The following is a 7,772-nucleotide window of genomic DNA, read 5'->3' on the forward strand; positions in this document are numbered from 1 at the left end:
TACAGATGTGTTCATAGGTTAGCACCCTGGCCCTTGCAGCGCTGGGTCCCAGGCCAGAACAGTATCTGCATGGAGTTTGCAGGTTCCCGGTGTCTATGTGGGTTTCCTCTGGGTGCTCCGGTTTCCTCCCACATTCCAAAAACATGCAGTTAGGTTAATTGGCTTCCCCCAAATTGACTTTATTAAAGACATATGACTATGATAGGGACATTAGAGTGTGAGCTCCTTTGAGGGACAGCTAGTCACATGACTATGGACTTTGTACAGTGCTGCGTAATATGTTGGTGCTATATAAATACTGTATATAATAATAATGTACTGAGACTTTTAGTTCTTCAATCGTTATCTAGGACAAGCTTGGAGACAAGGGATCTTTCTCTTTCTTCTCTCTATTCTCTACTGATAAAACACTTCAAATATGAAAAATGAAACTGCTAGAAGCCCTGGCATCTCGCCACGCCGCCGGTTGCATGATCTTCACTGAGTCTGGCAGGATTGGAAGGCTGTTGCTATAACAATGGCATTTTGGCGCATTGCCTGGAATGATAGGACAACAATGTAATTCAAAATGTATCAACAACACTAAACTGGCCCATAACTCACCCGGCATGTAATCCGCCATGAAATACTGCAAAGTAAAATCAACAAAAATCACAGAATACATAAAGATACAGAAACTGATTTTATTTTGCATTGGATTCTCCTTTTTGATAGAATTATAGATAACGTTGTGTCCAATTTATGGCAATTGGCTCCATCCGCAGAGTTGACACACCAAGGGAGTTATGTTTTAATAGAAAGTAATTGTTTTTTTTAGGTAAGGCTATGAGATTTCAGAAATGCCCATGAGATAGAGACTTATCCTTGTGTGAATGCTTAGTGAATCCGGTCTAATGCACTTTGAACATTTTGGGTAAATAATTCACCAGACTAAAACTTATTTTTTTGGGGTGAATGAGTTGAGAGAACATATTACTTAAAATATGTATTGTAGCCCAAAGTGCCTAGGGTGCTTAGATTTTTTCAGTCTATTATTATCGAGTTTTTATATAGCGCCAACATATTATGCAACGCTGTACAAAGTCCATAGTCATGTCACTAGCTGTCCCTCAAGGGGGCTCACAATCTAATGTCCTTACCATAGTCATATGACATTACAGTCTATGGTCAATTTTGGGGGGAAGCCAATTAAACTAACTGGGGAGTACTCCATGCAGATAGTGACCCGGCCAAGATTTGAACCAGGGATCCAGCGCTAACCTCTGAGCCACCGATCTGCTTTATCCAGTCTTCTCTGCTTCTCGGCCCGATTTATTAAAGTTCTCCAAGGCTAGAGAGGATACACTTTCATCAGTGAAGCTGAGTGATCCAGCAAACCTGGAATGGATTTCCTAAAAGTCATTAGCTATTTGTTAACAAATGTTTTGAAACCTGGACCAGGTCCATTCCAGGTTTGCTAGATCACCCAGCTTCACTGATGAAACCGTATCCTCTCCAGCCTTGGAGACCTTTCGTAAACCAGGCCCAATGAAAAGGATTCTAGAGGTAAGGTGTTTGCAAATATAGAAACTGGGGCAAATTATTGTCCAATTGCCTCCAGAATAAGTCAAACTGAAATGACCCAACAACCACCCTGTTGGAAAGCTATATGTATAGTAATTTCATATTGGAACTTTGATTGCTCAAATAACGAGTTCTGATCCGAGGTTGAAATAGCTCCAATCCAAGTCAGAATCCATCTGATCCAAACCATTTGACCACCACTTTAGGTAAACTATGAGCAACTTTAATAGATAGAGCACATCCTTTGACATTGGGTTTATAATCACATCACCGGTTGTCTATTTGTTTTATTTAGTGATGTTGCTAGCAGCTTTGCTCCGTTTATTAAAACTTGGTCAGTGCTGAAATTAGGCAAAACTTTAATCCAATCAGACTGTTACTAACTGTGCAAATAAATACTGATAAGAAGTGACAGCAAAGTGAGCAGAGTAATAACTTCACTGAAGTGCTGCTGCCTCTTCGTCGTCCAATCAGTGGAGAGAAAGTGACCAAACTGTAATGCAGAAAAGGAAATCAAGGTCTCAGTTTGCCATGATGAGAAGACCAACCAACCAAACAGCTACAATACCAGTAGAATTGAGGCATTCAGATTTAATTATTTAGTCATTTGCTTTAAGCAGCTTTATAAATTAGGATGACAGTATGGTATTAATATTATTATTTTTAAAAATAAACAGTATTTATATAGCGCCAACATAATACGCAGCACTGTACATTAAATAGGGAATGCAAATGACAGATAGATACAGACAGAGACACAGGAGGAGGAGAGGACCCTGCCCCGAAGAGTTTATAATTTAGGACAGGGGTGTCAAACTCAAATACACAGAGGGCCGAAATTAAAAACCTAAACCAAGTCAGGGGTCAAACTTGAAATGTATTAAAAAAATTCAGGAAGTTTACTACTTCATCCATAACTAACAAAAACAAACCCCTCTACACTCACTTTAGGGTTGAAAAGACTAATTTCTATCTATCTATGCATCATGTGTGTTGTTGATCCTCTCAAATCACAAGTTGTTCTGACACTAAATATTATACTATGCAGTCTCTAATGGATTGAAACAAACACAATGACCCTGGTAGTCAGCCGCCATGTGATCATTGCCTAGGCTTTGTGTCACGTGATGGGTGGACAGGAATAATATCTATGTATTGCATGTATTGAAAATGATGTGAGGTGGTAACGCGGGCGGCTGGGCCAGATGTAGTTCATTTTCGGAATTCCAAAGAAAAGGACCTTGAGTGCCAGATTTGGCCCGCGGGCCAGAGTTTGACACCCCTGATCTAAGAGTTTTAAAATATATTTGATATTAGTTGGCAAACGTAGACCAGGTTTGCTAGATCACCCAGGTTCTCACATGATAGTCTATCTTCTCTAGTCTTTCCTCGAGGAGCTTACAATCTAGGAACATTTAAAAAAGAAAACAGTTTACATTATGGTTGACATCATACATCACTGTGTTCATTTATGAGAATCTGTTTCAAAAGTTTGTACCAAGAAATTCTACTTTGAATAGCTCTTCTGTTGCAGACTGACAATGCCAGGCCACTGCCTGGTTGGTTTGGTCAATTGGCCCTATAGACCGCCTATTAGCAAAGTGAAGCAGAGCCCATGCTAAGCTGACAACACTCCTGCTAGTTGTGAAGAAGTGATTTAGTGTTGTCAGTCTGCAACAAGAAGAGTTATTACTGGCGGAATCTTCAAACAGAAGGCCATGCATCAAATTCACAACAATGAATTTGCTTAAGAAACTATATAAAGGGAGACATAACGCCAAACATACTAAAACATATTTGTGATTTGCATGCACATCAAAGTATGTAAATATATATACACAGACCTATAGATCAGTTCTTTAGGAGGGACGAAGTAATGTGGGTCCAGAATGAGATGGGTGTGAGTTATGTACATGGAGGTTACTGGCTGGTATTGAAGGGCTATATTTACCCAGCAGTGCCAGGGGCATCCATCACATGACATTGCATGATAATCCCAAGCTGCCCATGTTCTTATTTTAATGAACAGTGACACATCTCTTCCACACTAATGTGCTGTTCTCACATTGCAGGATCTATTTTAAAATTTGCCGGCTGCTTGCTAATGCAAGGTCAGCACCGGCTATGGAGCGATGCAAAAGAATGGCATGAAATTTAATAAAAGGAATAACGGCAGAGAAAGATCAAACCTCTTTGCAAAAATTCTAGCGGTTTAGGCGATTCGCTTTGCAAAGTTTAATAATCCTGGATTAAAGAACAATATTGACTTCTGAAATGTCAGTTCACAAAATATTGCCTTTTATTTTTGAGCAACAGAGAAAATTGCAGTGGAATAAAAATAAATAAAACTTAAAACAAACATAAATAGAATTTATTTATTCAAGCCTATTAGTTTTTTATATTTGATTTCCAAAACAAAAGTTGCATTTATTTTTTTTAGTTTTGAAGGTTAAGGTTTCCTATTAACTTAAAATGATCTTGCCTGAATTTCCTGCTTCCATAGGACAATGGTCACAGGGTATGTGACCAGACTTGTAAAACTGCTAATAGTGATTGAATGTTTTTAATATTTACATTTGTACAATCAACAGGCATTGTGTTTTAGTATGTTTTTTGAGTTCTTGTGTGCTTTTTTTTTTAATTGTACTTTTATTGATTTTTTTCAAAAGATAACAACAACAAATATGTTGATAAACAATAACAAAACAAAGTAAAGTATTTAAAGGTAAGCAGAAATAAAAATCATCCAGTCGTAGCGTTACCAGGTCTTTTTTAAGAGATTCCATGGTGAAACATAGGGCTCTAGCTTACAACGGCTTAAAGTGGACCTAAACTCAGCATTTTTACTTTACATAGAAGAGTAGACAACCCTTATTAAGTAAGTAAAAATGATGTTGGTGCAACAACCTTTTTTTAAAAACAACTTTTAAAAAAACCTAAAAAAAAAGGTGCAGTATGCTCCTTTAAGTCCTGATTGCCACTCGGGAGCACAGAGCATCCTGGAATACCTACGTCTAGCATCCCGGGAGGATCTTACTGCTCCTTCTGCGCATTCCCTGATCTCAGACATGGGCAGAAGGGGCATTTCTTCCACCAAGAGGAAATAGATGCCGATCTCACGCATGCTCAGCTACGTGGCTACGTCACCTGATGTCACACCTGCGCCCTTCAAGATCGGATGACCTAGCAAGAAGACAAGAGGAATACAGAGGAGAAGATAGAAGTTCCTAAGGAGGGGAACTAGCAAATTGTCAAAATTTATTGGTGGTAAATAGTAAGTAAGTGTCCCATGGTGCCCATATTGTTGTAAATTTATCAATGCGGTCATGTAACCGGGCCATAAGATGTTCTATTAACTGGACATCCTTTGTGCTTTTTAGTTTAGCCCCAACCACTCTCACATTTCTAGAGTTAGTTTTATCTATGTAGAGTAAGAAATCTTTAGGAAAATCATGCGCTAGGGTCCTCTCATTCAGGTAGCATGGGATCACCTGAAGCAAGAGCGGGAGACCATGCTGGGCAGGGGTGTATTACCATTAGGAAAAATAAGCACCTGCTTAGAGCATCAAGGGAAGGGAACACCACAGAAATTTTCCATAGCCGAATTTACCATGGTACATGGGCCATATGGTGCAATACTGCAAATGGTGCAGCTGAACCAGGATCAGCAAAAGGGACCCCCACATTAAATGATAAAATTACATACAGATATATGCAATAATAACAAGAACACTCAGAGAGAACAGAAAAATAATTTTAGAAGACATTATTGAGTGTGCCTTTCCCAATGTAGACATTGGCTTTCATTTAATTTTAACATTAATGGTCACAGGTTTCTCAGCTGAAGTATAATAAAAATCCCATCAGAACAACTATGCAACAAGGCAGGCTGGATGCCTTATCTCTATTAAGTATAGAAGCAGATGTGTTATATAAGATCAGTTTCGAGGATCTGATCAATAAATTTGCAATTAAAAAAGTAGGAGAAAACTTTTCAAATAAAATTAAAGTGGAAATATACAAAAATAAACATTTTCCATCTTACTGTAAGTTTTGTCTAATTTCGATCCATAAAATAAAATATTATTTTTTATATTTTGAATTACATAAATATGCACAAAAAATCTTTTAAGTGCTTAGGGTCTCTAAGGGTCTTAATCTGGGCTTGATGCTGGGAAGGGGTCAGAGCTGGAAATAAGTAAGCGTAATCCCAGATCCAGGATTTGGTGCAGGCAGTAGGCTGTTTTAATCCCAATTGCAGGCAAGTGGTCAGGGCAGGTGGCAGGCCGGTGCAATCCAAGGTCCAGGTTAATGGTCACAGCAGACAACATGCAGCGGACTTTGGATTACAGTCCTGGGAATAGTGGAACGGGGTAATTCTCAGTATTCCAACCTATCATTATTTTGCATGCCAACTCCAATTTTACTCTCCTGTACCTAGGTGTACTTCCTGTGGACCCATATTGCTTCATTGCTGATTCATTTAGGGCCTGTGGACTAGTAGTTTATTGATCTATCCAAGTGGTCAACAGTCACTAGTGTTGGGGTGAGCTATGGAATATTCTTTGCTAGCCTAATTTCTGGTGCCTTCTTCCTCATCACTGGATTTCTTGCTATAAGATTTCTGGTTCTATTCATATGTATCTCTTCTCTTCATCTCCCACGTCTCATTCCTTCTGCACTCCAGATTACCTTGCATGCCTATACACATGCACCAGCATTCCCTTAATGCCCTCAGACCCGCTGTTCAACTGGGATGACGTAGCCTAGCATGCCAGAATGTCAGCAGGCACTAGTACATCCTGGATTAGCAGACTTCTTTTCAAGGACACCTTGCTCCTTCTTTGTACACTTTGTTAGCTTGTTGATAGAACTATTTGCTGTTTCTTGAATTGACTTCCTTCTTTACATTATATTATAGTTAAGTCTGAGACCTATAGTTAAGTCTTAAGCTCACCTCTGAGCAAACCATTTTTCCTTAATTCTAAATACTTTATAAAATGTTTTACATTCATCTAAGTCGTGATGCACCTGGAATGCGTATTGCTGATTTAAATGGAATTCCTATTTGGGGTTAAATTCTGGAAAGGCTGAAGTTTTTCTGTGCTGTTTTGCTACCCTGTTAGATATAAATTCTTCTATAAAGATTGTAAAAAAAGGAAAACACTCAACATTAGTGAACAATCTCATTTGGCAAAGACACACCTTTCATCTTGTAGCGGCAGATATAAAAATGTACAAAAACACATTCCACGCTTATCGTATAGATAAGAGAGAGGGGAGGACTGGGAGCTGTTGTGATCCTAACAAATGGATTTAATGATATGTCTTTATACGCTGTTTTATTTCAATTATAGGCATGCCGGCAAGTTTTATTGGGCTGCGATGTTCAGTATAGGTCTGGTCTAGTAATAGATAGTGCTAATAGAGTTAGCAGTGCAAAGACCAATAAACCATTCCCATTAGGCCACAATGGAGATTACAGAAGTTTCTTCTACACCTTTAGGTGTATGCTCCCTCTAAGATGTATAAACCCTAACAACAAACTTCTTATATTTTCTCTCTTTTGAGCATGTGTAACCATTGAAAGCGGGAATGTAGTTCCATGTTAGAGAAAGCTGCAGCGTCCTTTAATTCGTGTGAACAATGCTGCACCTATGTCAGTCTTCATTGATGCCTAATAGTCACTTACATTGTAGGATCCATGCCCTGCAAGATTCTTTACAGAGAAATCATGGCTGAGATTATATATGTGCCATCAGGAAAGAGATCACTCCACCTGGTAAATTGCAGATGTTGCACCTTGCTCCCTTTAAATGGACCTGGGGCAACTAGAGGGCCATACCTGGCAGACAAGGGACGATTGGTTTTGAAGCATAGTACAGGAGGTATTTACATGGCAAAAGTGTGTTCAAATGGAAAAAGGTTGTAAAAAGATCATCTTCATTAATAAAATGTTGATATTGTTTTACAATACATAAATAAACTAATACACAATCTACACATTACAAAGAAACATACATACAACACTTTATATACATAGACATACAAACAATCATAAACATTACAAACATTACAAACAATCTGCACATTACACCCAAATATACACACAACACTGCATATATATATATATATATATATATATATATATATACTGTAATTCCCCAAAATCCGCGGGGGTTACGTTCCTTGACACCCCCGCAAATTTC

Source organism: Pyxicephalus adspersus, chromosome 5, assembly GCF_032062135.1.
Source record: "Pyxicephalus adspersus chromosome 5, UCB_Pads_2.0, whole genome shotgun sequence".
Taxonomy (NCBI): domain Eukaryota; kingdom Metazoa; phylum Chordata; class Amphibia; order Anura; family Pyxicephalidae; genus Pyxicephalus; species Pyxicephalus adspersus.